Here is a 25,395-nt window from a genome sequence, read left to right on the forward strand (position 1 = left end):
GGCATTGCCATGTTCGTTACTGTATATTGTCTATCAGCCTGATCAACAGAAGGTCAATGTTGTAATCTTGTGTATTATAGAGAGAAAATAATTGTCATGAATTGTCTCCAGAAGTAACAAGCTGTGACCAGTGACTTACCTGATATTGTGTCTGCCTTTGTCCTACCCAATTTAGTCTCTAGCTGTGAACACCTGATTTAGTGTCTACCTATGTCCTATGTGATATAATCTCTAGCTGTGACCAACCTGATTAAGTATCTACCTATGTCCTATCTCATTTAGTTTCTAGCTGTGATCAATGCCATACACTCCCTGCCTGGGCATCTCACTAAACTGAGATACATCTACATCCTGTCCCACTGTAGACCCTCAATATTTCCGTGAAGATCCGGGTTACTATGGGTCTTCAGTGACCTCAGAATGCTTGTCCTCAGTGAAGATACAGGTTAGAATTGGTCTTCAGCAACCTATGTTTGTCCACAGTGAAGATCTGGGTTACAATTGGTCTTCAGCAACCTGTGTTATGTACCCAGTGAAGATCTGGGTTAGAATTGGTCTTCAGCAACCTATGCTTGTCCCCCATGAAGATCTGGGTTAGAATTGGTCTTCAGCAACCTGTGCTTGTCCCCCATGAAGATCTGGGTTAGAATTGGTCTTCAGCAACCTATGCTTGTCCCCTATGAAGATCTTGGTTACAACTGGTCTTCAGCAACCTATGCTTGTCCCCGGTGTAGATCTTGGTTAGAATTGGTCTTCAGCAACCTATGCTTGTCCCCGTGAAGATCTGGGTTACAACTGGTCTTCAGCAACCTATGCTTGTCCCCGGTGTAGATCTGGGTTAGAATTGGTCTTCAGCAACCTATGCTTGTCCCCGTGAAGATCTGGGTTAGAATTGGTCTTCAGCAACCTATGCTTGTCCCCGGTGTAGATCTGGGTTAGAATTGGTCTTCAGCAACCTATGCTTGTCCCCCTGTAAAATCTGGGGGAGAATTGGTCTTCAGCAACCTATGCTTGTCCCCCGTGAAGATCCGGGTTAGAATTGGTCTTCAGCAACCTATGTTTGTCCCCCGTGAAGATCCGGGTTAGAATTGGTCTTCAGCAACCTATGCTTGTCCCCCATGAAGATCTGGGCTACAATTGGTCTACAGCAATCTATGTTTGTCCACAGTGAAGATCCGGGTTAGAATTGGTCTTCAGCAGCCCATACTTGGCGTAAGAGGCAACTAACAGGATTTGGTGGTCAGGCTCACTGACTTGGTTGATGCATGTCATCGTATTCCATTGATGCTCATGATGTCAATCACTGGTCCAGACTTGATTATTTACAGACTGCAGTCATATAGCTGGAATATTGCTGAGTGCTGCATGAAACAACAGACAAACACAAAAACTTTCCATGTTAATTGAAGGGGAGGGGGGGGCCTGAAAATACTGGAAGATTTGTCCTCAAGTTTCAGACATTTGCACACATGCACGCACGCACGCACGCACGCACGCACGCACGCACAAACACAAGCACGCACACAATACACACACACACACAGAGAAAAATAATTTGTTGTGGCTCAAAAGAAAACTGTTATTTTACTCCTTTCAGAGAAGTGTCTTGAAGTGCAGACTGAAAAATATGATGTCCAAACAAAAAAACAGGCAACCCTCCCGAATATTATATGGTTGTTCTCCTATAAAGATGGTTCCTTATCTGTCATCAGCTGCTAGTTTCTAAAGCGTCCATTCCATGCATCTGCCTATGGCTTGTTTACCCACTCTTTCTTATCTGTCAAAACATACAATAACGGATGTATTTTGCGTTATCTTTTGTGTGTCAAAGGATCAGTTAGAAACCATTATATGGCTAGACACAAACAACAGTACATCTTACTCTGATAGCTACAGTTTGATCATACATTCACTTTGCTCAGATACTGCACGTTGTTCAAAATAGTTCAAGACCGCCTCCGTGGTCTAGTGGTAGAGTGGCCCCCGGAGAGCGGAAGCTCCGGGGTTCAATCCGTCCACGTCATACCAAAAGATGTTAAAAGATGGTACTTGTTGTTACACCGTCTGGCACTCGGCATTAAGGGGCTAAAACAAGGACTGGTCAGCTCAGAATCAATTTACTGTGTCTAAGAGGGGTATTCATGTTAAACTACTGCATGGTATCTCAGTGGGCTAGCACTATAAATCGGCAACAGTCTGGACTAGTACAAGCACACACACACACACACACACACACACACACACACACACACACACACACACACACACACACACACACACACACACACACACACACACACACACACACACACACACACACACACACACACACACACACCTCCCCGTTTTAAGTACAATAATCTTGGACTCGACTTTAAACTCCATTTTACATCGCCTCAGTGGCCTGGCACCAGTTTCCAGTCCATATCTGGATGTTTTTGTTATTGTCATGTGTTAAACTGACACATACTACTGGCTTTGTCTTCATAAGCTGCATCACTTCTATACCGTATTTCCCCTGCTCCAATAAGCGCCCCGTGACTACCGGAAGTTATCTTTATGATCACCCACTAGTAAGACCAAAAATGTTCTTGGCAGTCATTTTGGTATCTATTTCAGCTTCTCTACTGAAAACAGCAGTGGGTAACTATTATTGATAAAATATCGACATTTAAACTAAGTTCGTTCACTTCCGCTAGATCACTGACAACAAAGTTTTGTATGGTTTTGATAAGCCACTTTGCCAGTTTTCAAAATGCCCTTCACTTATTGCAACGAATACAGTACATAATAATATTTTAATAAGCACAATCAAGTGGGTTTAGCAGACGTGAGTCAAACTTGCTGGCATTGCTAATTTGGCCCAGCCCAGTGCCCCTTTAACACAGAGATAAATATTATTCACTTGATTTGTTTTCTGCTTTCATCCCAGTCTGATACAAGAGGAAGACCTGGTTTATTCACTTGATATTCTTGCTTATTCTTCCGCTGTGTAGACAGCCATAGTTAATCCAGTTAGACCAATTTCCTTTGCACAGAAGCTTAGGCAGTCAAGGGAAGCTAAACATTTAATGGATTCATCTCTTCGTCTCAAGTGAAGCCATTTCCATTTGCTGGTTTATACAATTTGTCGTGCTAGACTATGACAGATGCGATGCTACTTCAACCTTTATCCTTCTGACGGTTAGACCATTAAAAATTTACTCTGAAGAAAAGTTCTGTGAGTATCATGCAGCTCTGATCAATCCATGTTTCAAAAGGGCTTCTGAGTATTGTACCATTGGTGACTTGCCAGTTTTATGTGGGAGGAAAACCTGAAGTGATGCAGATCTTGGACATTTACCACCTTGGTGAAATGGATGCTGCTTGGGGATGGTGCTGACAAACCTTGAAACATAATCAGGGCAAATCAGGGACTCAAACCCATCCTCATAGGTTTCTGGCATGCCTAAGGGACACAACTCTGTAAAGCTGTTTGTATAGTGCTTAATCCAGCAGATATGCCATGAAGTAACTTGTTTTGTTTGTTTGTAACGCCCCACTCAGCAATATTCCAGCCATATGACGGCGGTCTGTAAATAATCGAGTCTGGACCAGACAGTCCAGTGATTGACATCATGAGCATAGATCAACGCAATTTAGATACGATGACATTCATCAACCAGCCTGACCACCTGATCCCCTTTGTTGCCTCCTATGACAAGCATAGTCGCCTTTTACGACAGACATGAGTTGCTGAAGACCTATTCTAACCCGGATCTTCACGTGTATGAAACAAATGAAATCCTGTTCATAGTGGCGTTAAACCAAACAAGCTCATTTATCGTATTCAGCAGTAAGAGACACCTACACACCAATAGCTAATGGCTAGATGAGGAATAGTTTGGCCTCGATTCCTTTGGGGTTAGGCTCCTGACAGATTCCCAGACACTCTCAGATTAGCTGCCATGTCTTTGAGAGGTAATTGTCTGGGAATCGGTGCCATATTGATACGTTAATACACTTGCTCAACTGATGTTATCAGCGTGGTATTCTGTCTGATTGAGTTGTGTTCTCTCCTGAGAGATGGACACGACAGGAGCGGACGTTTGTTGTGACCAAGGGTTATTAAGTTAATACAATGAATACACAAAATAATTTCATTTATTGGATTAAATAACACTCTTTATGTTGTTCCTGAGACCCAAATGATGATACATCTGAGATCTGGGCTCACTTACACAAAGCGATCTTAGCGCTAAGACTATTGTAAGCCTATGTTAAAGTATGGGAGTTAAGATCATCTTAGCGCTAAGATTGCTTTGTGCAAGTGGGCCCAGGAGTGAATATTGTTTCTTTGAATAGGGCACTGAGGATTTTAGCATGTGTTTCTGACGAGTGCCACCGATACACAGCGCAGGCAGGATACACTCACCTTTTCGCGACAACCTGGTATCATCACTATCTGATAGGGAGGCATGGGTTTCCCAGTCGTCTGGCTAAGCCGCCACGATTCGCTATGCAGAGTCGCATCCCTTGGGGACGCCAGAAACCTATGATTGTGGGTTTGATCCCAGTCCGCTCCAATTATGTTTCTAGGTTTGTCAGCACCATACCCATGCTCGTGGGTTTCACCGAAGTGGTAAACAACTGAGACCTGCATCACTTCGGGCTTTCCTCCAACATTAAGCTGACACGCCGTGATATAACTGGAATACTGTTAAAAGCGGCATTAAACGCAACTCACCCACTCACTGTCTGATAGTGATTCATACACACATGCTCATGATAATGTTTTACATTGGACTCTCTTGAGATTTCTTATGATTATGGAAATGTTTTGTTCAATGTGGTTGTAAATCTTATTTGGTAGGCAAGAGATGCCTAGTTTGCTTGCAGAATTGCCTCCCTTAGCAGTGTTCCTTGTGGACTGGCAACTCTAAAAATTACCAGTCCCCCCTCATTTTTGCCAGTCCCAACTTTCAACAAATAAAAAAACTTATGAAAATTATTTGGTTTTAATTCTTTCAACTTCATGTTCAGTGCAAAGATGTCATCTCTGAATTAGTAAGATCTATATGTTATTCACACAAACTTCAGTCACAATTTTCTCTTTATTTTTTTAATATTTTGAGACGAAGTCACTACAACTAAATATTTAACCTAGAATAGACAAGTGTAAACTCTGATGGTAACAGACAAGCTGACTTTGTACAAAAAATGTACTAATATGAATATCACCAATGTTTTCTTGAACAACAAAGATTTATAAGGAACTTTATTAGCCGGTCCACAGGGATTACCGGTCCAAGCCTAATTTTACCGGTAAAAAACTGGTAATTACCGGTAAACGGGAACACTGACTTAGTTGTGCCAGAATCTTAATTCATCAGAAACACAATTATGGCGGTCTCATGCTTGTGATGAAGATGTTGCTTCTGATTTAATTTACGATCATTCATGGAAGAAATGCAGGTTTCAATGGCCAATCAACAGCTAGGTGTGTCTGCTTATTCAGAAGTGGATAATTTCTGTCCAATCATACCAAAATAAAACATTAATTTGGCGAGAATTTGTATCCTGTTCAAATTACCAGTAAATATTTTTATAATTTATATCAGAGATGAAAAATACAGATTTCAATGGGGGTAACAGTTTTGTATGGACTGTTGATAAGGAAACCTGATGTATATATCCTGGTCCTCATCTCAACAAGTATCCTCGATGAACTGAGTGCTTCTAATCTCTCTCGCAGTGGGATGGCACTTGACATTAAAAAACATCAAAATTCTACCTGAAATTAAACACATGTGATTGGACCTAGCTGGATAATGGTTTGGAAAGGTCGGCTAAGTTTAATTCTTGTTATCAGATTATTCTTTTGCAAAGAGGAGGCATGGGTGGCCCAGTCGTCTAATGCGCCGCGATTCACTGTGCAGAGTTGCATCCCTTGGGTACACCAGAAACCTATGATCATGGGTTCGAATCCTGGTTCGCGCCAATTATGTTTCTAGGTTTGTCAGCACCATACCCGTGCTTGTGGTTTTCACCGAAGTGGTAAACGTCGGAGACCTGCATCACTTCGGGCTTTCCTCCAACATTAAGCTGACACGCAGCGATATCACTGGAAAACTGTTAAAAGCGGCGTTAAACCCAACTCACTCACTATCCTAATGGAATGGAACTTGACATTAGAAAATATCAGAATTCTACCTGACATTAAACACATGACTTGATCTAGCTGGAGAAGATCAGTTTAATTTCTTATCAGATTGTCTTTGTTATTTTGCAAAGAGTGAGTGAGTATGTCTTTATACTGCTTTTAGCAATATTCCAGGAAGATCGTGGTGGAAAACACTTTAACCTCTTTTTGCTATCACACCCCCCCCCCAGAAAAAAAATGCCAGGACTGAGTTTTCCCTAAGAAAAAATACAGTAAAGTATAATAATTTCAGACATGTACAGCATTTCAAATAATTTCAATAATTACAAAATTTTGGATTGACTTGTCCGTTAACCGAAACAAACATTCTGGACGATCTATCTGACTGGGCATTGTATTTTTAGGGGGACATTATTTTTAGAATGAACAGACAATGCCATTTAGAAAGTGGTCAGATGTAACAGATGTTATATTTGGGATAACACTTTCTTAGAAAAGTACAGATTCTTGTACTTTATTGGGTTGAACCCCATCCGGGATTCAAACCCACACTGCCAGAGTGAGGCACCTAATCGCGTCTGCCTGGAGAGTCAAAGGGCGGTGATTCGATCTCTGGCCAAAAGTCGTTAAAAGATGACACTTGTTGTTACCCTGCCTGTCGTTCAGCATTAATGGGTTCAAACAACAAACATGCATGCACACATTCCTATGGAAGTGCAATAATCATATATGTTAGAGTGTCCGCCCGGAGTCCGGGGTTCGATGCCCGGCCGCGTCATACCAAAAGACGTTAAAAGATGGTACTTGTTGTTACCCTGTCTGGAGCTCGGCATTAAGGGGCTACAACAAGGTCGGCTCAGAGTCAGTATACTGTGTCTGAGTGGGGTATGGTACTTGTTGTTACCCTGTCTGGCGCTCGACATTAAGGGGCTACAACAAGGTCGGCTCAGAGTCAGTATACTGTGTCTGAGTGGGGTATTCATGTTAAACTTTGGCATGGTATCTCAGTGTGCTAGCACTATAAATCGGCATCAGTCCGGACTAGTACAAGCAGCCACACAAACACACACACGTACATGCAAATGGCTATATAAGTGCAATTATCTTGGACGCGACGTTAAACCCAATTTCACCTCACCTACACCTCATTTCACCTCACCTGGGGTCAAGATGGATCCTCTGGGGACATCAACTCCTGCACAACAAGGTGGCTCTAGGCTGTTATGTGTCTTGGCACAGAAGAGTCTGTTAAAGGAGGAAAGGATTCCAAGACTTGGAGACAACCTTCGAAGGTAGTGTCTCCCCCTTTGTTCATTGTTTGGTTAGGGGCGGTCGGGTAGCCTAGTGGTTAAAGCGTTCGCTCGTCACGCCGAAGACCCGGGTTCGAATCCCGACATTGGTACAATGTGTGAAGCCCATTTCTGGTGTCCCCCGCCGTGATATTGCTGTAATATTGCTAAAAGCGGCGTAAAACCAAACTCACTCACTCATTGTTTGGTTTGTCAGCCTGATCACCATATGGTCCTGTGTACAGCACACAAATCAAGCTGTTGGTTAGTCCTGCACCATGACTGTGGAATTTATATTTTTCAGATATTTATATTACTAAAAGCCTAGGCAAGTCTAGATCAAACTAACCAAATCTAGGAAAGGTTCTTTCGAAGAATTTTTTATTATTATTTATAATACGTATTTTCATTGACTAAGTGCTTGTCTAGCTGTTGTCTCAGAGAGCAGTTGGATGGGTGACCCAGTTCCGCAGCTTGGCTACTGGGAGTTTCCAAAGCTTTGGTCCTGCCTCACACCGAAACACATGTAACACATGTGGTGTGTCCTTGGGCATGTGACTTTGTTTGAAATGTGCCTCTGTTCACCCAGCAGTGAACAGGAACCCAGTGAGATGAGATGGTAATGTGACCGTTTACCTGCTCCCACCTCACAGGCCGCTTGTGTTGTATGCTCCCCAGGGAGCTGAGATTGAAATCAAGTGCAAGCTGATCCACTGACCGGGATAAAGAATATATTTGCAAATCCTTGCCGCTGTGTAGCATTTCCTCATGAATGAGAAAATGACTTTGGTTCTTTTACAGCATGTTTTGGACTTACAACAAGCAAATTGTAGACACATCTCTATATTAATGACTTTTAACCCTGTTTCACCTCGCAACCTCCCCAAATGTAAGATATAAGGGTGAAATGTGTGAAAAGGGCAGAGTTTCAAGTTTTGGGGTTTGTATTTGCTAATATTTGAGCATGTACCGCACCACAACACACGCCACTACACCACTCCACACCACACAATTCAAACCACACCACACCACACCACACCACACCACACCACACCACACCACACCACACCATACCACACCACACCACATAAACATACCACATCATAACACACCACACCACCAAAACACCACCAAAACACACCATGTACACCACACCACACCACACCACACCACACCACATAAACACCACATAAACATACCACACCACCAAAACACCACCAAAACACCACACAACACCACGCCACACCACACCACACCACACCACCTCTATAAAACCATAAAAACTGAAACCAATTTCATACAATTTCATGCTGTGATTGTGACTCATATAAACAGACATCTGTACTCTAATCAAGGTGTTATATACTGCAGCAGGTACTGTCAAACAAGGGAGATAACTCTGAAGATTGTAAGTTCCTATCACTTAGCGTATAGCATTACACAAGTTTCTAGTCTGCCATACCATGTGAAGGGCAAGAATGTGCCCAAGCCCTGGCAACTTTAGCTACAAGAAAATGGTAAGGATAAAAAACAATATAGGATGGATATCGCAGCTCCGTACAGTGTCTTGGGTGGTAGGGCTGACTGAGGAGCCCACAAGTGCATTATTAGATCGGTTTCTGCAAAGGAGTGTTTGCATGTCTCACAACTTGGATGGAGATCATGCATGGTTTTTTATCACAGGCTCACTTCATCAATGCAGGTAATGTTTAAGTTCAGACAGTACATGCCTCGACTTGTGTGGATGTGTGATCAAATTCTTGACACAACACAGGCCATTTCTGTATGTCAGGATATTCATTGTGAATGCTCCTATTTCCTGGAGATTTATGGCTTCCTTGATGATTGGAGGGCTCTGACAGTTCGGTGCACTTTTTGAGTGGACAGAGTTGTGAATGAACTGTTATAGTGTATTGTGATAATGCTGTTGCACTTGGAACCAGCTCATTGTGAGTCGGCGATGAGTTCAGGCTTTTCTTAGTAGATTAAATTTGTTTGGCAGCTGCTGTGGGAATGTTTGCCAAAGTCTTTATATTAGAACAGCTTACACAACTGAAGCATCTGGATACATGCAGACTTGAAACATGTGGAAATCGTCCCTGAAGGTATATTTTGATGTTTACAGTATTTTTACCGGAGGCTCTTGGTGCCGATAGTTCATTATTAATATTTCTTAAGGTGATTCTTTTATTTACTTGTGCAACACATGATTCAATGCAACTGAGCAATGCCCTTTTTTAATGATTGAAAGGGTATTAAAATATTTCTGTATGTGTGTATCACATGTAAGGGTTTGTTATTGATACTAGTTTATATTTGAGTGAGTTGGGTTTAAGGCCGTTTTTAACAGTATTCCAGTTACATCACGGTGGGTCAGCTTAATGTGGGAGGAAAGCCCGAAGTGATGCAGGTCTCAGACATTTACCACCTTGGTGAAACCCACCAGCAGGTTATGGTGCTGACAAACCTAGAAACATAATCAGGGCGAACCAGGATTTGAACCCACAATCATAGGTTTCTGGGGTGCCCAAGGGACGCAAATCGCGGCGCCTTAGACGACTGGGCCACCCTGCCCCCTTATATATGTGAAGTTATTTTATATGGATTGGTTTTATTTGCTATGAGAGATTTGCAGAATGTTGATGCATTAATTTGTCATATTTTGGCATTAGTCAGTGTTTTACTGCAGCAAAATATGGAGTTTGCCCCCTATGAGCATAGAAACCACTACAGATACAAGCCATGACAGATTAACTGTAGTCATATGGAAAATGTGGGTGTTCTTTAACCTCTTTGAGTAGTATGGTTCACTGTGAGACTCCAAGCGACAACAAAACATGTGGCTGTGTGAATGATTAAGAGAAATTCAATTGTAGCATGCATGTTTTATTTAACTGACATGTCTGTTCTGATATGCAATCAAAGGGATATGCATAAAAAACTAGATGATTTCCAAATCACCACCACAGTATATTAGTGAGTGAATATGGTTTTATGCAGCTTTTAGCAATATTCTAGCAATATCACAGCTGGGGTCACCAGAAACAGGCTTTACATACTGTAACCATGTCAGGAATCGAGCCCGGGCCTTCGGCCTGACGAGCGAATGCTGTAGCCACTAGGGTACCTGACCGCCCCCACCTCTCATTACAGTCTTGCCTCGTTTATACGGACACTTGCGTCATTTCACAATTCGTCTGTATAAACGAAGTTCCGTATAACTGAAACCAGCTTCTTACTGGAAAAGTTACATTAACAGGCACATTACGACTTGTCTTTTAAAATGTCACCAATTGTCGACTTTCCTATGGTATGTCCAAATTCAGTGCCATAATGCTTACTGATGGTTTCCAAACTTACTGACAGACACCATATTTATCGAATTGGATTACATGTACAATAAACAAGCTCATCTCAAACGTAACTCAGTGTCACTTGGTTAATTGACTTCTCACGAACCAATGATTACCACCAGCGGAAGGATTACCACCAGCGGAAGTGTATTGTCCGGATAAGTGAAACAATTTTGTGTGAATTTCAGTGTTTTGTGTATGAAAATGACCATCCGGTTCTGGAAACTGAATTTCCGTATATACGGGTAAATTTATATAGTAATTATTTTGTTTTGAATGAAAATCGTCTGGGAACCGAGGTTTCCGGATATCTGAAGTCCGTGTAAGCGGGACATGACTGTATAAAACGTGTGGCTGTGTGAATGATTAAGAGAAATTCAATTGTAGCATGCATGTTTTATTTATTTATTTCTGATATGCAATCAAAGGGATATGCATAAAAAACTAGAAGTGAGTGAATGTGGTTTTATGCTGCTTTTAGCAATATTCTAGCAACATCACAGCTGGGGACACTAGAAATAGGCTTCACATACAGGAATCGAATCACATCCATGTCAGGAATCGAGCCCAGGCCTTCGGCGGGATGAGCGAATGCTGTAGCCTTTAGGGTACCTGACCGCCCCCACCTCTCATTATATTAGACTTTCTGAGAATTATGCATATCAGTTTTGTTTTTTCCCTTTTTTAATATATAACATATCGTTTCTAGTTTCAAGAAAATCGGTAAATGCACTGTCGTGTCACTGGATTGCCTGGTCCATCGCTTTATAGTCTCAGGGTGGTAGTAAAATAGTTGTTCAAGATACTATTTTTTTCCGATCATTGCATCAAAATTCATTTCTGTGATATTATTGGGTAATATCATAATTGTCAGTAGATTGGGAGAAAACGTGTATACAGCTGATTGCTATTTCCGGCTTAGTTTATGAGACAATACACACGGTAATCTTTATAAAACTGTGTCTAGCATAACAAGAAATACAATCAAGAGGGTAAATCATCATGTCTGGTGATGTATAATTGCAAATTTCACATTTTCATTGACAAAGTTTGTTATAGCATTGTTCATTCACCTGCAGCAATATGATGTAGTTTTTTCAACCAACAAAAAAGGCGTTTGATGAATGTGCAACCTTCACATAAGCCGACCCCTTTCTCAAAATCTTTTATCTAATCCTCAAAATTTGGCTTATCTATGGTCATATACGGTAGAATTATGCATTCTTTTAGGGAAATACTGTCCCAATTTCTGGCTTACAGTACATGCACTACACAACTGTCTATAAGCAGCACATTAGGCTTCAGAATATGCACAATTATACAGCTTCAGTAAAATATGTAGTCATATACCCCAAGCATTATTACACAAATAGATCCTCTTGGTAAGGTCATCAAGTGTAAACACACACTCCGGTGCAGTGGTGACTCAGCATAACACCACTGCAACAGGCTAATTTGCATATCACGTGACCGGACTTTTCTCTTGTTTGTAAACAAATGCGCTTTTTCAGAAATCAATGTAGACGGACTAATGCAAGTATTTGGGGTCGCTTAACATATTGTTTTGCATAATTATATAGATATGCTACTACAACTGCGACAGTGAGTTGCATGACAATATATATTTATGCATCAAAAAGACTATCGCCAGCTCTCCGTTAGGCTTCGATGACAGCACGTGGAGCCTTACAACCCATGTAAACAAAGAATAACTACGCAAAAACAAATAGATTTTCACGTATTAGGATACTTTCTTAATGAACCATAACCATTCTTTGACGTTTGTTTATGAAAATGTGTTGACTTGTCATACATGAAACGGATGAAAAGCATATTCAATATCTTGAATGGACTGTGAAAGATGTGACGAATCGTCACATGGCGCTGGCCTGTGGCAGAGGTACTATGCTGGCTGGCTGCCGGCCGCAAGGTACTCTGGGTAGGAGAGTGGTGTAAACAATGACCCAAGAACCTGACTAAGTTCTGCAGCAGTTCAGATTTCTGTCAGACCACCACATTATCGTGTCTTTGGTTGTTTCCACATATGGAGCTCACCAAGAATAATCAATTTTGTTTTTACCAAAATTAATTTACAAAGGGCCCACTTTCACTTTTGTCTCTGTTATCAAGCATTTGAACATCTTCAGAAAGATTTTCGAACTGTGTATTGCCATTCACAGTGCCATGTTTTGTACTATGTACTATTTTCTGCACTGTTATCTGGATATGTTACTTTCCATAAAACTCTTTCCCATTATACAATCACATTACCGGTTTGCTGAGTAAATAATATGTCAAACAATATATGTTTCTTGTAGCTGCGATTATCTCTCATGTAATTTAATAATGTTAAAAAATCTTTCTTTCTTTTAGACGTTGATATGGATATATTACGTTCCACATGACTATTTCCAAATATGTAATCACTGGGCCACTCTGCTGAGTAAATCATATGTCACACATACCACTCATAAATATTTCTTGTTGTTTTACTGCTATCAAACAAATCTGCTACCTTCTGCACAACTGTGATCTTGAGATATTACATTCCACATGACTATTTCTGAATATGTAATCACTTGGTCTCTCTGTTGTATAAATTTGTCATTGACCCATATACAAGAGAGAGTTACACATGTAGATACATTCACAAATATTACACATTGGGATATACACATTGTTTGATTAATTCATTTCTTTCGACTAATGCATGCTTAATTCATAGAGAACAATTTAATATATTAGATATCTTTGTTGTCAGAATAACTACAAAGTTGGAAACATTGCTATTAAATAATCTTTTATATATATTTTTCAAAGATCATTGTAAAATGGACTGACAAACACAAAAAGAATTTCGTTTTCTTTCTCTAGATAACATAATGGACAAATTCTTTTCAGTTTTTCAATGGACAGTTTTCTTCCTTCATTTACAAATAGGTCTAGTAAACCAAGTCAGTATTTAATTAAATGTTTTCTTAAGTTTTCTGTTGTGAGTACTGATAAATACATTTCTGGTTGAAGTAAAGTCTTTAAAGTATTGTAGTATTCATAACGTGAACTATCCTCTAATGTAGAATACTATTCTTGGTAGAACATATTTACAGACCAATTTCGAAATTCTTTAAGAAACATATTTTCATTTCCAACTGACTGACAGCCATATAAAACAAAACCATGCGAAAATAAAAGATTTCATAGATGTCCAAGTATTCTTTCCCATGTTATCTATATGTAGAAGCATGTTATAAGCTAATTTAGGAAGACGTTGTTCATGCATATGAAGGATTTTAAACCAGTATATATCAAACATACCACATTACAAATATGTTACTATTTTCACAACTATCAAACAAATCTACTACTTTCTGCACAGCTATAATCTGGATGTATTACTTTCCACGTGACTATTTCCAAATATGTAATCACTGGGCCACTCTGCTGAGTAAACCTTGAAACGGTGTGTCAAACAGATCATGTGTCTCGCAAGTGAGGTACTACCTACTTAAGCTGTCAGTGTTAAGTGTTTCCATGTAGTCTGGGGTCATCGTGTTAGGCTAGGGTCAATATTTGACTAAGATATAAGGATGGTATTAAGGGCTATGGTCAGGACACCGATTGATCCAAATAATCCATTTTGAAGTAAGGATATGATGACCACAATCTATTTTGCACTATTGGAATGTCTTATGTTTGAAATAAATTATTTAGTCGATTTGGCTTTGACACATTAAGGGTCACATTTAATGTTTCCAGTGATTCCTAAAACTGGACGCATTGATGGAGAGGTGCTCTATGTAATGGGGCCAGTTCTCAGGGACATTTGACACTTGTATCAGTAATAAGATCTGACTTCTGTGAATGGCTTTATTGGCATTAATGATTGATATGGAATTTGGATTGATGTTTTTCATCTGATAGCCTTTTTTCTTTAGCAGTTGGTGTTTGTTCGTGCACATCGTGCACATCGCAGGCAGCTCATGTCAGATTTTACCAAATTATTCCTGATTGATATATTAGGTTATTTTGAACATATGTTCTTCGTTTTCAAAGATACTGGAATCCAAATTTGAAAAAATAAATACGGTGTATTTTGCTCTGAAATGAATTCTTGTCATGGTTTTATTTAGACCTGCCAAGTGAGTGAGTGAGTGAGTGAGTGAGTATGGTTTTACACTGCTTTTTGCAATATTCCAGCAATAACACCGCAGGGGACACCAGAAATGGGCTTCACACATTGTACCCATGTCGGGAGTGACGACCTAACGCTTTAACCAATAGGCTACCCGCACCCCTAGACCTGCCAAGAGGCTGATATAAGTCTGCAGTAAATGTCAGTAAAAAATCCCAAATGGGAATACACAGTTTCTAATTAATGTCAATATTTATGACTAATGAGATGGGTATGTCAATGTGAAAACATGACCAATAAAGAGGAAGTGGTTTAATGTTACATAATTGTATGAATCCAACATTAAGATACTTTTCAAAACTATATTTTTGATATTAAATAAACAAGAATAGTTCCTTTTTTAACTGCCAAGGACACTCATTTGAGTCCTGGATAAAATCCCTGCTTGAAATAAAAACCACAACAGAAAAATATTTTACGGGCTGTCATCTTATAGATGGAAATATTGCTATGTGAGATGTCAAACAAGACTCTCACCTGTGACTTGGTTTAGGATGTCATTGTCCAGGAAAAAAAAAAGGATGTATGTTCATACTGTCGACCATTAGTTTACTGATCATGTGTAGCAGCCTGCCATGATATGTCATTAATAATTAAAGCGACAAAACATGTTTCATATTATTATAAATCGCTGCTAAAAGCAGAGTCGATTGTACGATTCTGACTATATCATGAGCAAGTTTAAATAATCCACTATCAACTAGTGATGATACCAGGTGTTTGTGAAAGGTGAGCGTATCCTACACCCCTGGAGGGACCCATCACAAACACGTGCAAAGGCAAGTCAATTGTTTACCTGAAAATAACACTGGTATGATATGTCTTTAAGTTAAATGCTGACTTTGGTGTAGGACTTCATTTAATTCACTGGCCATCCTGCAAATACTGTCCTTGACATTTTGCCATCAATCGCTACCACCAATATCACAAGACCTGTGAAGATCCTGGGTAGAATATGTCTTCAGCAGCCCATGCTTGCCGTGAAAAGCGACTATGCTTGTCGTAAGAAGCGACTAATGGATCGGGTGGTCAGGCTCACTGACATGGTTGATGCATGTCATCGAATCCTAATTGCGTGGATTGATGTTCATGATGTCAATCACCGGATTTTCTGGTCCAGACTCAATTATTTACAGACCGCCGTCATATAGCTGGAATATTGCTGAGTGCGGCGTAAAACAACAAACAAACAAACAAACTTTGATGTGACTATTTCCTGAGAGAGTCAAGTCTACATGGAATGGACATGTAGGATGTTATGAGTGAGTGAGTGAGTATGGTTTTACGCCGTCATATAGTTGGAATATTGCTGAGTGCGGCGTTAAACAACAAACCATCACCAACCAGTGAGATGGAGCCTGAGTTGCAGTCTACATCGCAATGAGTGAGTGAGTGAGTGAGTGAGGTTTTACGCTGCCTTTAGCAATATTCCAGCAATATCATGGCGGGGGACACCAGAAATAGGCTTCACACATTGTACCCATGTTGGGAATCGAACTCGGGTCTTCGGCGTGACGAGCCAACGCTTTAACCACTAGGCTACCTGAATGCCCTGTAGGATGTTATGACGCATAGACGTTGCATCAGATTAATGACTAAATAACACAAAATAAATAAACAGATTTGAATAGAAAAGAAATTATTATTTTCTAAAGCCAGACCCCCAAGAATTATTTTTTTTATCTAAATAAATTAGTAATTAGCTGAATAACAAAAAAATGAATAAAAATTTGGAGAGAAAAAATCTTAAGAAAAAGAAATAGATGAGGATATGTAAAGCCTATCACCTCAGTTGAATGCCTTTTGATGTGAAAAAATATTAATTATGGATTAGTGTATACATTAGTGTATATTCTTTATATATTTCATAGTAGTGGTGAGGTAGCCTAGTGGTTAAATTGTTCACTGGTCACCCCAAAGGTCCAGGTTCGATTCCCCACATGGGTACAATGTGTAAAGCACATTTCTGGAGTCCCCTGCCATGTATTGCTGGAATATTGCTTAAAGGGGTGTAATACCATACTCACTCACTTATATATTTGATATCAAAAGGTGTTAGGCCCATAGATGTATAGAGTTACGTGTCTTAGTTGTGCCAGGATCCACTAATCCTTAGTTTGAATCCCAGACTTCCCCAATTGTGTTTTGTTCTCATGTGTTTATAAAGAATGTACCAGGCAATGACCTGTGTCATCTTCGTCTTTCCTCCCTAATAATTTTACGGAAATACTATCCTAAGTAAAGGCTTACAGTACATGGTCTATACAACTGTCAAGTGTTGAGGGGAAATACTGTCCCAAGTTCTGGCTTACAGTACATGCACTACACAACTGTCAAGTGTTGAGGGAAATACTGTCCCAAGTTCTACACAACTGTCAAGTATTGAGGGGAATACTGTCCCAAGTACTGGCTTACAGAACATGCACTACACAACTGTTAGTGTTGAGGGGAAATACTGTCCCAAGTACTGGCTTACAGGACATGCACTACACATCTGTAAAGTGTCAAGGGGAATACTGTCCCAAGAACTGGCTTACAGGACATGCACTACACAACTGTTAGTGTTAAGGGGAATACTGTCCCAAGTACTGGCTTACAGTACATGCACTACACAACTGTTAGTGTTAAGGGGAATACTGTCCCAAGTACTGGCTTACAGTACATGCACTACACAACTGTTAGTGTTAAGGGGAATACTGTCCCAAGTTCTGGCTTACAGTACATGCACTACACACAACTATAAAGTGTTAAGGGGAATACTGTCCCAAGTTCTGGCTTACAGTACATGCACTACACAACTGTTAGTGTTAAGGGGAATACTGTCCCAAGTACTGGCTTACAGTACATGCACTACACAACTGTTAGTGTTAAGGGGAATACTGTCCCAAGTACTGGCTTACAGTACATGCACTACACAACTGTTAGTGTTAAGGGGAATACTGTCCCAAGTACTGGCTTACAGTACATGCACTACACAACTGTCAAGTGTTGAGGGGAAATACTGACCCAAGAACTGGCTTACAGTACATGCACTACACAACTGTCACATGTTAAGGAGTCTTGACATAGAGCTGAGCAGGTTCTAACAGCAGTCAAAGTAACCTGCAATATTTACACATAATACACATGACGTGCATTTTCTGCAGTGTCATTGCAGGACAAATATTTGTTGTATTTTCATTCAGGAAATATATATATATAATCGTAACTACATGTCTCATCTGTTCCTGAGTGCATGTCTTGTCTAGTCACTCAGTAGAGGTCTTAGGCAAACTCACAGTTGGATGACTGTGTCATAGCGGGTTGAAAAGTGCTGTGTACCTTGCAATGAAGATATTCATGCTCTGGTCATACAGATTTATCACTGAAGTAGGAAATATGAGGACTCTGTTTTTGTACACATGACAGCCGTTCGCTGTTGCCTGTGTCAATAGGGGATCACAGGTGGTGTATGAAGGGGGCCATCAAGAGCCATTCAGTAGAGATGCGATTGATCCCATTGGGATTCTGGTTGAGAACAAGACCCCCAACCTATCTTGTGACAGTGCTGATAATGATACCCTTTTAGAGATATAAGGCTTGGGCCCCGTTCCTCAAAGTGATCTTAGCGCTGAGGTGATTGAAAGTCCCATACTTTAACATAGGCTTACGATCATCATAGCGCTAAGATCACTTTGAGGAACGAGGCCCTGAATAAGATATACAGTATGTGAAACATTAAAACCAGGGCTTTTCCTGTCTGTTTGTGTTTTGTTTGTTTGTTGTTGTTTAACGACGCTCTCAGCAATATTCCAGCTTTATGACGGTGGTCTGTAAATAATCGAGTCTGGACCAGACAATCCAGTGATTGACATCATGAGCATCGATCCACGTTATTGGGATACGATGACATGCATCAACTAAGTCAGCGAGCCTGACCACCCGATCACGTTAGTCGCCTCTTACGACAAGCATAGTCGCCTTTTACGACAAGCATGGGTTGCTGAAGACCTATTCTAACCCAGATCTTCACGGGTCTCCCAGTCACTGGAGCTGTGGGGTAGCTTTTTGGTCGTCAGGTTTTCTTTGTTTAACCACGGACCTATATTATACAAGTCCGTTGTTTAACTCTGCGCTCCACTCTGCAATATTCCAGCTGTATGACGGTGGTCTGTAATTATCAAGTGTGGACATGACTATCCATTCTTGTTGACTCGTTTGTAACCTATTATGACAAGCATGGGATGCTGAAGACCAATTCGAACCTCATTACAGAGAGACAGATGGTGTAGGATACTGCCACTACAGTTAATCCTCTCATCAAACAGGAAAGACTGCTAGCCATCCGGACCACAGTGATGTTACACATGGTCCCCAGCTGGACCTTAACAGCTTACGTCATGGCTACATCAGGTTGGGGCAGTTGGTCAATGTTTACTTCCTGCCTGATGCTGGTAGCGTCTGTTGGACAGTGTGTTGAGACAATATACCAAGACTAGGTGTAGATGTGTGATGCTGGTAGCGTCTGTTGGACAGTGTGTTGAGACAATATACCAAGACAAGGTGTAGATGTGTGATGGTGGCGGCTGTTGGACAGTGTGTTGAGACAATATACCAAGACTAGGTGTAGATGTGTGCTGGTAGCGTCTGTTGGACAGTGTGTTGAGACAACATACCAAGACAAGGTGTAGATGTGTGATGGTGGCGGCTGTTGGACAGTGTGTTGAGACAATATACCAAGACTAGGTGTAGATGTGTGATGGTAGCGTCTGTTGGACAGTGTGTTGAGACAATATACCAAGACTAGGTGTAGATGTGTGCTGGTAGCGTCTGTTGGACAGTGTGTTGAGACAATATACCAAGACTAGGTGTAGATGTGTGATGGTGGCGTCTGTTGGACAGTGTGTTGAGACAATATACCAAGACTAGGTGTAGATGTGTGATGGTGGCGTCTGTTGGACAGTGTGTTGAGACAATATACCAAGACTAGGTGTAGATGTGTGATGGTGGCGTCTGTTGGACAGTGTGTTGAGACAATATACCAAGACTAGGTGTAGATGTGTGATGGTGGCACCTGTTGGACAGTGTGTTAAGACAATATACCAAGACAAGGTGTAGATGTGTGATGGTGGCGTCTGTTGGACAGTGTGTTGAGACAATATACCAAGAGAAGGTGTAGATGTGTGATGGGGCTGCTGGAGATGGTGAAAGTCGACAAGGAAGGAGTCCAGAAGGAAGTAAGGATGTCTTTTCTGTACACCTGATAAAATGTTACCCACACCTCCCCATCCTTATTTCCATAAATCCCAAACTTCTGTGTATAACTTCCGTGAAGAGCTGGAGTAGATTAGGTCTTTCGTAACCCAAAGAGGCGACTTGCTTGTCATAAGAGGCATATAACGGGATCAGGTGGTCAGGTTCGCTGACTTGGTTGATGCATACCACCGTTTCCCAAATCATTAGAGGTGAGGTGAAGTGAAATGGGGTTTAACGTCACGTCCAAGATTATTCCACGTATAAGTTATATAGCGACACTCTACCGCTAGATCACGGAGGCGGTCAAGTCATTCTTGACTTGAGTTGGAGTCATTTGTATTTAGTGTCTAGGGACTGGGAGTCTGGCTATTGTAAATCCTACCTTATGACAGACTTTTCCAACAGAACGATCAGACTCTAAGCCTCCAGTTGTGAAATATAGAAAAACTTTATTAATTTTTGAAGGTAAGAGGGGATGTGATTTACGGGTGAGGAGATATGTAGCCACAGTTAATCAAATGTTTTCCTCGCCCTGACTTCATTATTTACAGATCACAGTGATAAAGCTGAAATATTGCGCACTTTTTCACAAAACAACATTCACTCGCTTTCCTCACAGGAGCTCATTTAACCCTGTGGTCTCCATCACTGTTCTTATCTTCCTTTACGACCTCTTTTGGGATTAGTGCAAATAGAGTTGTCCTAATTAGGGAAGCTTTTAATTCACCCCCTTATAAACGTCTTTAGGGTTAGTCAAACAATCCTGCCTCAGGGGTTAGCATTTAATCTGTAGGATGGGGGTGTATGAATGGGGGTGTAAATTCTATAGTAGACTGCTGCACACATAAGCTTTCTGACAGTTACACTCATCAGATTAGATCATCTGATCAAGAATATATAGAAGTATCGGTACTTTTCAAATATGTTTTCTGCCCTATGACATGACCAGGTGAGACAAGTGGTTTTATTCGCTGTGCAGAGTTATATGCCTTGGTAGCCCTAGGATCCACTGATTGTTGGTTTGAATCCCTGATTCGTTCTTATTATGATCCTTGGTTTGTCAGCACCCTTGCTTGAGGGTTTCATGCACCAAAGTGGGCAACAACTACAACCTGTGCCGTGGGATCGATGTTCATGATGTCAATCACTGGATTGTCTGGTCCAGACTTGATTGTGTACAGACCGTCGTCATATAGCTGGAATATTACTGAGTGCGGCATTTAACAACAAACAAACAAACAACCTGTGCCAAATGAGCTTTCCTGCCAGCGATGTTAGGCCCAACTTACTCATTCGTTACTAGGGGCACGGATGGCCCATTTGTCTAAACAGCCGCAATTTGCTGTGCAGAGTTGCATCCCTTGGGCTCGCAAGAAACATACAAGCATGGGTTCAAATCCCTGTTCGGACAGATTATGTTTCCAGGTTTGTCAACACCAAACTTTGATGGGTTTCTCCTGAAACATGCATCACTTCAGGTTTTCCTCTCACATTAAAGCGACCCGTGAAGATTCCGGGGTAGAATAGGTCTTCAGCAACCCATGCTTGCCTTAAAAGGTGACTATGCCTGTTGTAAAAGGCGACTAACGGGATCGGGTGGTCAGGCTTGCTGACTTGGTTGATGCATGTCATCAATCCCAATTGCGTGGATTGATGCTCATGATATATTAATCACTGGATTGTCTGGTCCAAACTGGATTATTTACAGACCGCCTTCATATAGCTGGAATATTGCTGAGTGCGGCGTTAAGCAAGCAACCAACCAACCAACTCACATTAAAGCTGACATGCTGTGATACTGTTCAAAGTGCATAAAACCAAACTCACTCACTCATTCTTTATTGTACCCAAGGTGTATCAATATGGGAATATCGGCCTTGATTAAGTCTTTGATAGGCATTTAGAAAATTGGAAGTTTTAAATGCATAGGCTTTTTGTAACAGAAACACATATGTTATCAATAAAAGTTTCATGGCTCTTGTAAAAGACTTGATCATTTTACAGACTGTGGTGATAAAAGTGTTATATTGCTGGCTACAGAACATCAGCCCTTTCACTCAAACTAACAGCACACTGGGGGCCTATAGACTCTCCCCATGAATCCCTGCAGGCCGGTATATCGAACCGGGAAAGTCAGAAGCAGGGGTTCCGGAAACGGTCATATGCGCCGGACATGTCCGATTGGGAATTTCAAATGTCCGGTTTAAAATATTGCACCGGACATTTGAATTTTTGTGTCCAGACATTTAAAAAAAACAAAAAAAACCTACCTTCGGGGTCCAAATAATTGATGAGCGTTATCGTATCCCTTCAGCGAATTCAGGTGAATAATCAGGTATAACAAAATTGGTCAATAAAAGTATGAAATTTGATATAAAACATCACTAGTTATGATGATATACCATTTAAAATGTATTTCCTGCTCTTCAAGGTATTGTTTTATATGCAGAGAGTTTCAGATTCAATGGCTATGGGTTCTTATGATGAGCTGGTATACTATTTATTCCCTTTTTCATGTCAATAATTCATTTTGGGACATCAAGAAATACATATGACCAACCCAACCTCTCCCCCCCCTCCAATTCACTGTTAAGTATACAGAGTTGCATCACTTGGGCACGCAAGGATAACCTATTATCGGTTCAAATCCGAATCTCTCCCTGATAATCACATCAGGCTTTCTCCTCAGGTATTTCCTCCCAACGTTAAACCCAACTCACTCACTCACTCCAGAAGATTCCGGGGTAGTATACGTCTTCAGCAACCCATGCTTGCCACCGTAAAAGGCGACTTTGCTTGTCGTAAAAGGCGACTAACGGGATCGGGTGGTCAGGCTCGCTGACTTGGTTGATGCATGTCATCGTATCCCAATTGCGTGGATCGATGCTCATGATATTAATCACTGGATTGTCTGGTCCAGACTCGATTATTTACAGACCGCCATCATATAGCTGGAATATTGCTGAGTGCAGCGTTAAACAAAACAACCAACCAACCAACCAACCAACCACTCACCCACCCACTCACTCACTCACTCACTCACTCACTCACTCACTCACTCACTCACTCACTTGATCTAGATTTGCTTAGGATTTGTGTACAAAAATAATTATGATATAATTTCCAGGCATGCCGCCAGACTAGAAGTCTATAAATGTGCATACCAGGATACCAGTCATTCATGCATTCTGGACACAAACACTGGGTTCTTTCTCCACATTGGCAGTGAGCCGTGACCCAGATACATGATGTAATGTTTACACTCACTCACACATCAATCTAACCACATGGTTAGACCTAATGGCTTGTAAAACATGTCATCTCATTCAAGATAAGATTGAACAGCATGCAAGCTTTACTGGAGTGGTAGCTGCTAGGAATTGTCCAAACAAAACAAGGTGTCAGATTTCTGGTCACAGCTTTCTATAGTAATTGGTGTGATAGCATGTGGATTGCCATTGCCTGATTTGCCAAGATTACTGGTGTAAGTACTAGGCACTGTATTCTGACAAGGGACAATTGTGTTGCAGTCTTAGTCTTGTGGGTGAGTCTCGTGCTGCAATAGATGTATATATTTGTATTCTGTTTGTTGTTTTGTATTTTATGATGATTATGATGTAGCCGAACCAGGAAGTGTTTTTAAATATGAATTTGTTTCACCTATGTCTATAAACAAAGCAGCCAAAGATGTAAAAATGAAATCATATCAATATACGAAAACAGAAATCTTATCAATGCAAAAACCAAAATTTTATCAGTTCTAAAACTCACAATAGATATGTGTACCCTTCTCACAAACATGAGTCCCAAAGAGGGAGTGGTCAGCTGAAATTGCTAAGGCAGAAGGCAACCTCTTTAACACTGAAAGCAACAACAACCTTTGTTGATCAGTGTGGCTGTAATATTTATTAGATGGATCTGCGATGCGGTTAGAGAATTGTTTATTTTGAGGTCCCGAGGTCCCTATGCTTGTTCTCTTGAGCATAGGTCCCAAGTTCCCATGCTGGTTGGAACACTTTGCTATTGAGGGTCAGTTGGTTACCATGGTGATTATTTGTTGATTGTGTGTCACTACCCAAACGGTGTGTATTGTACTTCATGCTGTCAACCACTGGTTCTCTCGGCTCTCTCAGGCTTTATTGTTTATTGCCCACCGCTGAAACTATCTGACTGTAGCATAAAGCTACATTCGCCCTCTCTTCAAACCTCAGCTGGTTTAGTTTTTTGACAGTGTGGTTTGCCTGATCCAGACCAAAACACATTATGCAGGACATCATGATAGAGAATAGTACTGCCAAATTTGTCCCTGGCCATGTCATAGCTAAAGATGTTAAAAGATGGTACTTGTTGTTACCCTGTCTGGCGCTCAGCATTAAGGGGCTAAAACAAGGACTGGTCCGCTTCGAGTCAGCAAACTGTGTCTGAGTGGGGTATTCATGTTAAAATGGGGCATGGTATCTCAGTGGGCTAGCACTATAAAATCGGCATCAGTCCAGACTAGTACAAGCAGCCACACAAACATACACACGTACATGCACGTCACTATATAACTGCAATAATTCTTGAACCGTGACGTTAAACCATTTATTGTGTTATGTGTCAGGTTGTACACCAGTTTTATGGGCGGTGGTATAGCCTAGTGGTTATAGCATTTGCTCTGTGGACGAAGATCCGGTTTCAATTTCCCACATGGGTACAATGTGTGAACCCTTTTCTGGTGTCCGGTGTCTCTCTTTCCCCCCCCCCCCCAATGATATTGCTGCAACATTGCTAAAAGTGGCATAAAACTATACTCACGACACCATTTTAAGCAGTGTGTGACCAATAACATGTTGAGGGACACCAGCAATGTACCCATGTTCGGGAATTGAACCCAGGCCTTCAGTGCAACAAGCTAACGCTTTACTCCACCCCAGGGCCAAATTAATCTCTTGTTGAGGTTATATAGAACAGAACTGTGAAGATCCAGGTTAGAATACGTAAAAGGTGACAATGCTTGTCATAAGAGACGACTAACGGGATCGGGTGGTCAGGCTTGTTGACTTTGTTGATGCAGGTCATTGTATCCCAATTGTGTGGTCACATGTTCATTTTTTTCAATCACTGGACATCTGGTCCAGAATCGATTATTTACAGACTATTGTCATATAGCTGGAATATTGCTGAGTGCGGCATTAAGCAACA

General features: G+C 41.0%; 1 protein-coding gene across 7 annotated transcripts in view; it reads left to right on the forward strand.

The window, feature by feature from the left end:
* The window catches only part of LOC139464984 (melatonin receptor type 1C-like), a 182,619-nt gene that overhangs the window by 105,835 nt on the left and 51,389 nt on the right, over window positions 1-25,395 (forward strand). Inside the window, exon 1 of one of the 7 annotated variants that reach the window (XM_071246637.1) lies at window positions 9,101-9,133. The exons of 4 other annotated variants lie outside the window; for them this stretch is intronic. The gene's annotated coding sequence lies outside the window, so the exon portion shown is untranslated. Of the gene's footprint in view, window positions 1-9,100; window positions 9,134-9,396; window positions 9,537-23,714; window positions 23,756-25,395 lie in introns of those variants that run through there. 2 more of the 7 variants (XM_071246636.1, XM_071246638.1) reach the window with 2 other exon arrangements.

The sequence above is a fragment of the Haliotis cracherodii genome, unplaced genomic scaffold (genome assembly GCF_022045235.1).
Source record: "Haliotis cracherodii isolate W230 unplaced genomic scaffold, xgHalCrac1.p SCAF_17, whole genome shotgun sequence".
Taxonomy (NCBI): domain Eukaryota; kingdom Metazoa; phylum Mollusca; class Gastropoda; order Lepetellida; family Haliotidae; genus Haliotis; species Haliotis cracherodii.